At 38.2% G+C, this 8,600-nt stretch overlaps 1 long non-coding RNA gene across 1 annotated transcript; it reads right to left on the bottom strand.

The window, feature by feature from the left end:
• Positions 1-4,006: 4,006 nt before the first annotated feature.
• Positions 4,007-8,160, bottom strand: LOC121878249. The gene is made up of 2 exons (XR_006091116.1): positions 8,032-8,160; positions 4,007-4,424 (listed from the first exon to the last, which is right to left on the bottom strand). It is a non-coding gene; the product is annotated as an uncharacterized LOC121878249 (long non-coding RNA).
• Positions 8,161-8,600: the final 440 nt, after the last annotated feature.

Raw genomic sequence — 8,600 nt, 5'->3', positions numbered from 1 at the left:
GGCAAGATACATCAACACTTATATTCACATGTTGCTACAGTGACCTGAAGGTCCCCAGGTAGTGTAGAAAGTTTTTCCAGGCGGTGTTAGAAATGTTTGATTACCCCAGGAGTAGTGACCTTCCTTAACAGCTACCAGAGCACTTACAAGTCTTATGCATAATGCCCAGTTCCCACTCTGTAAAGAGAGGCTGGCATCCTGCCAGAAAACTTGCTTCAAATTTATCAGATAACACCCATACCATCAGGTAATGCTTTTTACACTTTTACTGTTATCCTCTTCGCCACTGATCGCTTGTTAGCCGCTAGGATCGGTCACGTCTCTGATACCCTTTTCATTATCTTCTTCACCAAAGATCGGCTTGTTAGCCGCCCGGATGATCGGTCACATCGCAAGCACTGTTGGCAAATACTGGGCATGCACGGCCCTGAATGTACCTGAACCCGCTCCAGTGTTGGTCAAGTCTTGTCTTGAAAGAGCTCACACTCGGTGCCACAACACTCTCTCTTGTAGATTGTTCCAAGAGTTTACAACCCTCACCCAAAAAGTTTGCCCTCACAGTTTTCTGGACTTGCTTCTTCAATCTTGAGCTGTGACCCCAGGCCGAAGGCCCGCCAGCTCCAAGTAAGGACACTCAACTGAGTAGTGCCCGAGATGCTTATACACCTCAACTAGGTCCCCACTTGCCTGTCTGTAGTATGTTTAGAGTTCAGGCGCTCCAATCTCTCAGGGTAGCTAAGGTGCCGAAGTGGCCTTGAACATCTTCAACCAACTGACAGTCCCTAGCATATCTCGGGGACCAGGTTGGGTGACAACACACCAGATGGGGAAGCATGAGGGACGGACCGTGTAGATCAGAACGACCTTCCTATAAGACCCAAATTTATTTGCCTGATTTATTCTTCTCAATGGCCGAAAACTTCAGCTAATTGTCAACATACACACCTAGGTCCTTCTCACACACAGTCTCAACTAGTGCAGTTTCTTCATCCTGCTGGGCATATGATACGCCTCTTACCGCTGGTACGCCCCAGGTGCATCCTCTTACACTTCAGAACTTTGAATCTCAGCAGCCATTTCTTCGACCATTCCTGGAGCCCATAGAGGTCCTTCTGCAGTTCACAGTCCGCTTGGTTCTTAATTTCCGAAATAACTTGGCGTCATCGGCAAACATTTGTATGGAGGAGGTACAACGTCAGGCATGTCATTTATGAAACAAACAACAGCGGGCCAAACACTGCCCTGTGGTACCCTTGTGACAGGTACAGATGACGATTTCGTGCCATTAATCACCACACACTGCTTGCGTCTGTAGAAATCTTCCATCCACCTGGACATTTCCCAATTCGCCCTTCCAGTTTGATTTCAGCCGTGAGTACACTAAAGCCTTGGCAAAATCTAGTAAATATTGTCATTACCCGTCCAGAATATGGGTCAAATATCCAATACCTTAGTAATTGTAAGCAGGCGCCCGCATACAACTGTTAATCTTACAAGTTGTTAGATGTTCCATTGTGGCATTCTGATAATACTCAGTACTTTCATATTATGCTGGTCAGGCTCACCGTCTATAGTTGTTGTGGAGGACAACGCCCTTCTTGAAGATAGGACTCACATAAGCCACTTTCCATTCACTGGGAACCATTTGTTCATCCAGGCATTTACAAACAGGATCTTCAGGGGAGCTGCAAGTTTGCACAACTCTCTTAGCACTCTAGGATGCACCATGTCAGGTCCGGACTCTATGGACCTTTAGCCTGGACAGTTTATTTCTAATACCCTCTTCTAGAACACAATGTGGGTCAGTGCTGTGTCGAACAGTCTGTCCTCAAATGCAATAAGGTTTGTTGCATCCTCTCTTGAACAACCGGGAAAAGAAGCTGTTCAATGCCTCAGCATTATCCTGGTCAGAATCTGCGAACTACCATCAACCATACAGTCATGACTGAGGCTCTGGCAGCCCAGTTGTCTTTAAATGTTACTGCTGTATTTAACACCTGACTGCTTGTTTATACTCAAGCTGGAGCCAGAGATTTGTGTAAAGTTGCACCTTGCCATACTGTTGTTAAGCAAAATCTTTTTTGTAAGATTAGTATCTATAAAGTCCTTCTATTTTACACTATTGTCATTGTTTTCTCGACTAAAATATTAATTGTAAAAACATAAAATTTATATTTATAGCTAAATATAAACATATAAAAGAAGGTAGAGAGAGAGAGAGAGGTGTGTGTGTGTGTGTGTGTGTGTGTGTGTGTGTGTGTGTGTGTGTGTGTGTGTGTGTGTGTGTGTGTGTGTGTGTGTGTGTGCCATGCATCTATAATCACACACTTGTAAACACTGGATCAATACTTATTCTTGGAGTAAACTCACACCGAACTCAACCCTTGCAGTCCCGACAACTGGATCTCTGATGAGGCAGCCAGTAGTTCCCTGGTGGAGGAGAACAGCTCATTAAACTTCATCATCACTAATACACAACATTTGAGTTATGGCCCAAACACTGTACCTAGACACTGTGGTATAGTGTACCAGACACTGTAGGTATATACCTAGACACTGTAGGTATAGTGTACCTAGACACTGTATACAGTACTAGACACAGGTATACAGTTTACTAAGACAGGTGTGTAGAAGGTATGTGTACCTAGACAGTGTAGGTATACTGTAGGTATACAGTGTGTACCTAGACAGTGTAGGTATACAGTGTACCTAGACAGTGCAGGTACAGTGTACCTAGACAGTGCAGGTATACAATGTACAGATAGACAGTGCAGGTATATAAACAGTGGTAAGATGGATCTGTTTCTTACCTGTTTGGGCGGAGATCTAGTATGAGACGATGTCTTCAGTCCGAACTCCAGTATTAATGTGGCCCCTTCAGGAGTCTAGGATTTATTTTGTCATTAGTAACATCATTATATATCATCATCACCATTAATAGAACAATGACAACATCTGAGGTGATGAAATCAGCCTCACAACAGTATAAATGATGTTATTTATCTGTAACAGCAAATATATTCTACCCAAATATCCTAAACTAAAGAACCACTTAAATAAAACTTACATTCTTTAAAGGGATAGATCCTAATGGTTTCATGAGGATAACACCCAGCTGAATAAATGTAGTACTGTACTGAATATCTATGAAATAAGAAACTTTTAACTTGCTGGAAAATATATAAAATTAAATAAATTAAGTATAAACGCACTGTAGGTTGAGGTAGAGATCGGGGACGGTTCTGGATGGGAACGCCGTCACATTAATGCTCCCGGCTTCAAAAACCATCCTAGAAAGTTAATTACAAATCAAGATTTTCCATTATAAAAAAAAAAAAATCTTCCTTCAATTGTAACATCTTGTGATAAAGTTCCAATTATTTCCAACAAAGAATAAGGTAAACTACAGTCTGGTGGGCTACCTGATGTCTGTGCATCCATTAGCACATCTTCTCCCCCAGATGCTGATGATGTGTCCTCTATTACGTGATTTTCTATGACTTTCTTCACACCATTATCCTCTTGCCATTTCTTTCCACTAACTGCTTTATTCTTTATCTTCTGTTTCTTAATGTTTATCACCTCTTGTTTACTGTGTTCTGTTTCTTGTTTACTGTGTTCTGTTTCTTGTTTACTGTGTTCTGTTTCTTGTTTACTGTGTTCTGTTTCTTGTTTGCTGCCTTCTCCCTCTTGTCTCCCCATGAACTTTCTCCCAATATGTCCTTCAGTGTGTAAGTGTTTCTCTTCAGTCCTCCTCATATTATCCTCCCAATACTTGTGAAAGAGGCAGCAGCAGGTGTGAGAGACACAGTAGCAGCAGGTGTGAGCAAGGCAGCAGTAGCAGGTGTGAGAGGCAGCAGTAGCAGGTGTGAGAGGACACAGCAGAGGGAGAGAGTAGCAACAGGTGAGAAGAGGCAGCAGTAGCAGGTGTGAGCAGCAGCAGCAGCAGGTGTGAGGAGGCAGTAGCAACAGGTGTGAGGAGGCAGCAGTAGCAGGTTTGAGAGAGGCAGCAGCAGGTGTGAGAAGGTGGTCATCTGCATTCACTAGGGATGTAACATGAATACTACAACACATTAGTACTAGTATGGCTACTAGTAAGACTTGTGATGCCATGATGGTACCTTTAGTTAACTTGGGGAAAGTGTTTTGTGGAATAACTTAATACTGATGTGTTTCTAGTGAATGACTCACTGTACTGTACTCTATTGTATGGAACAATGCCCAGTATAAAGCTCCTTTGATTAAGTGTTTATGTGGATTTCTTTGTTTTACTTGTCAGAGAGGCATTGTACTGTACTGGTATATAGTAATATACTCTTGTAGTTCATTGCAGGAGGATTATTTCGTCTCCTTAACCAGTGAATATCTCTTTTAAGACTTATCATAATTCTTGTCTTCTTCTGCCCATGGAGATTCCTGGAAACCTGATAAAAAAACAAATACCGTAATTGCTATTCAGATTCCAGTTACAGAAAAATCAAATCAATGTTTCTCAGATAATAAAAATAAAGAATACATACACACCTTCCTCAACCCCACCCTGGAAACCACCAAACTAAAGACCCAAGTGGTATTGGTATCATTTTGAGGAGGGCATTAAGATTTAGCATGGAAAAACCATTAACATACCCTGTATTTTCAACAAGTGTTATGTGATAACTGTAGCTAATGTTACTACTGGTATGTCTCAAGTCTTTCTCTATATTTGGTATGGGTGTAAAAGAGCATACAGCATTTTTTAAACAATACACTGAGGAAATAGCAAAATATATAGATTATTACCATTAAAATAAAGAGTGTGTGTTTGTACCTTGTGTGTGTGTGTGTGTGTGTACCTTAATGTGTACCTTAATATGTGTATGTTTTGTGTACCTCAGTGTATGTGTACTTAATTTATTTATTTATTTATTTATTTTTGTATTTTTTTTTTACTACGGGTATTAGCCCACCCAGGCCTGACCACATGTCGAGGCCTGGAGGTGAAAATATAATAATAATAATAATACAGTAATAATAATATGTAATAATAATAATAATAATAATATTAATAATAATAATAATAATAATAATAATAATAATAAATTCAAATAAGTAAAAAAAATATATAATAATATATGTAATTATCATAATAAATAACCATAAAGAAAAAAAGAAAAAAGATAAAGAGTGAAAATATATATGTATGTTTATTGTTGTCAATGTTAAACAATTGGACCCTGCAATTGTGTGAAATTTCGTGATGCCATATTTTTTTTTTTTTTTTGAAATTAGCCACGGACACAGGTCACTGACCCACATCGGGCCTGGGGGCGAAAATTTAATAATAATAATAATAATAATAATAATAATAATAATAATAATAATAATAATAATAAATAATAATAATAATAATAATAATAATAATAATAATACAGTAATTCATAGTAAATAAAACTTAAAATAAAAGGTAAAATAAAATAATAATAACAATAACAACACTGTAATAATGATAATAAAAAATCAATAGTGAGAAACGCTATAAATCAGTATGTACTGTATGTTGTGTTGTCAACTGTAAGAAACAATTGAGACCCTGCAATTGTAAATGAGGCAGACAGATCATCAACCTGGGACTTGGTCATATGGCAGCAGGGTCTACCATTAGACAATACATTATGCTTCAATATCTTCCCAGGCGGTAGTACCTCCTGGTTGGTAGCTGCCTACTTCCTACTACCTGCTACTTCCTACTACCCTAATGTGTGTTTACCTGTGTACCTTAGTGTGTGTATGTTTACCTGTATACCTTGTGTGTTCCTTAATGTGCATGTTTTCCTGTGTACCTCAGTGTGTGTACAGTACGTGTGTGTGTTTACCTATGTGTGCATGTGTGTGTGTGTGTGTGTGTATGTCTGCCTATGTACCTGTGTGTTTACCTGTATATATGTATGTATACCGTACCTGTTTACCTTAGTGTGTGTGTATTTACCTGCATAGCTCGTGTGTGTGTACCTTAATATATGTGTTCCGGTGTACCTTAGTGTGTGTTTGTGTGTGTGTGTTTACCTCAATGTGTGTAACTTAATGAATGTATGTGTTTACCTCTGTACCTTAGTGTGTCGCTAAATGAAGCAATGTGTTTATAATTCAAATTGTTTGGGTGAACTTCATTACCACGTTTGCGAATACTGTAAGCGGGTGTGGACATATTCGTGATAGTATACAGTAATATGTGTTAATTCACTCCCTGAGTTAAATCACTAACAACTGAGTTATTAAGGCCATTATTTAGGAAACACGCGAGTACAGTATATATAGACGTGCAAACATCATCAACTTGGTATTAGAATTCGTAGATTATGAATTACTTCACCTTTTGAAGTTAGTCTTGTTATTTTCAGAAATTACGCTAGTTTATCTGACTGTTTATAAGAAACACTACTATATAGTGTACTGTACTGCTGTCACTTCGCTTACAGTTTAAAAGAAAAACATACGAAACGTAACCTGAAAATCGGAACAATTTGGGTCTATAAAGTTAATTGCTGTACTTAGCCTTATACGGATGTTATGGGGTACAAGCGGATGTTATGGTAGAAGTTATACCATAACATCCGCTACTCTTCCCTCGTCACACTGGTGGCTCTGTGTCCTTAAGTTTATTGACTAACACCTGTGCAGATAAGTAGGCCCTTAAGATTTTGTTGACGCCACACACACACACACACACATATATATATATATATATATATATATATATATATATATATATATATATATATATATATATATATATATATATATATAATACTAAGGTTGGAAAATAATTTTCAATAATCAGGCTAAGAAAGCAGGCAAATAGTTTTAAAATTACAAGTAATATACTAATAACGAACATTATTTAAAATTTATCTTCGCAAAACTTTTAAACTAATAAACATGACGGGAGACCCACGTACAAAACTAAAACATACAGGAGGTATTACTTAATTAAGAAGATCCCTATTGGGAAAAACACAATAATTCAGAGGAAGCCATATCACAAATGGATGGCTTTACTTTGTATTGATACAAGGCTTCCATTATGAGGTCCGTCCGTCTCAGTCGCTCCTGTCAATGGTCATGTTGGTGGACGAGCATAGAGAACAACAGCCTTTTAACAAGTTAGAAAGGAAAGGTTATGTGCGGTTTATGTACTCTAAATATAAATTTCCGACGGAAACGCTATTTTTTTCATTCTCTCTATATAAGTAATTTACGCACTATGCTGGTCAGGTTCACTGGTCTCTTATATATTATTGGTGAGTGACCCGCCGCTCTTGAAGGACTCGTAAGCCATTCTCCAGTCATCGGACCTTGTGTTCATCCAGGCATTTGCAGAAAAGGATCTGTTATTTATAAACATGCTTTTCCAATTGTAAACCTGTACAGTATGACAACTTTACTGAATAAATATAAATACTATTATTATTATTATTAAAGTCTCTTTCAGATCCGGGTTGCAATGACGTCACAGTAAATACGTAGGTGGTGTATGACGTCAGAGTACATGACGTCAGAGCACATGACGCAGTGGAGTATGACGTCTGTGTTCAATGACGTCACACTTTCAATCGGAAATTATTGCACCAACCTGGAAATGTCCCAGGCTAAGTTAAATTACTTGACAGGGTATAATGAACTTGTTGGCACAGTCTTATGATTCACTTATAACCGAGAAGAAACAATTAAGTTAAGACAACGAGTTAGTAAGTCTGATGACCTTGTGAGGGTGCAGACGATATACACACGTGTTTGAACTGCTCTCAAGAACTGCATAATAAACACCTCGTAATGACCGGTTTACTAACACTCACCGCTATACTTATCACTCTACGGAATATTTAACTTATCAAGAGGTATAAGAGCCACTAATCAAACAAAGATCACTAAATTACAAAACAGTGTCAAGGATAACCCAGCCACTCAGCTATAAGACGCTGATAGTCACAAAAAATGTTCACTAAGACGTATTATATTACAGATAATCAACCAGGGATAACTAACACTTACTTTATGTATATATGGAGAGTGTAGAGGTGTAGAAGTGTGTGAGAGAGAGTAAAGGCGAGAGGCGAATACCTGCACCGACCTCTTCTCTCTCTCAGCACTGGCAGACCGAGCCCCGAGGACCGAGGTCGGTGAGAGAGGCGCGAGTAAGGTGTCACCCAGGCTTCTCCTCTGCAAAAACAAATAACTAAATAATATAAATAACGTGATTGAAACTTAATAAATTATTTTATTAATAATGTAGTTTTTACTTGTGTGTTATTTGAAGTTTGTTATTATTTCTTCTCATATTTGTAGATCTAGAAACGTAACCACTCTTTAATACATTGTAATGATCAATAGTGTTTTGTTTACAGGTACAGTATAGTATTTCCACAATGGGAAGATATATAGTTTATTTAAAAGTTGAAGTTATGTACATACGCAGAGAATATTGAAATAAACTAACTTCATTTATAATTACAGGTTGTTTTCGGATTTCAGGCGGGCAAACTTCATTTCCGGTATTAATTTAGTCTCGGTCGTCTTAGGAATTTAACTATTGGAATCAGTAGGCCTGAGAACACCCCGGG

The sequence above is a fragment of the Homarus americanus genome, unplaced genomic scaffold (genome assembly GCF_018991925.1).
Source record: "Homarus americanus isolate GMGI-L3 unplaced genomic scaffold, GMGI_Hamer_2.0 scaffold24240, whole genome shotgun sequence".
Taxonomy (NCBI): Eukaryota; Metazoa; Arthropoda; class Malacostraca; order Decapoda; family Nephropidae; genus Homarus; species Homarus americanus.
Note: the sequence above shows the minus strand (reverse complement) of the source record. Positions and strands in the feature narration are given on the sequence as shown.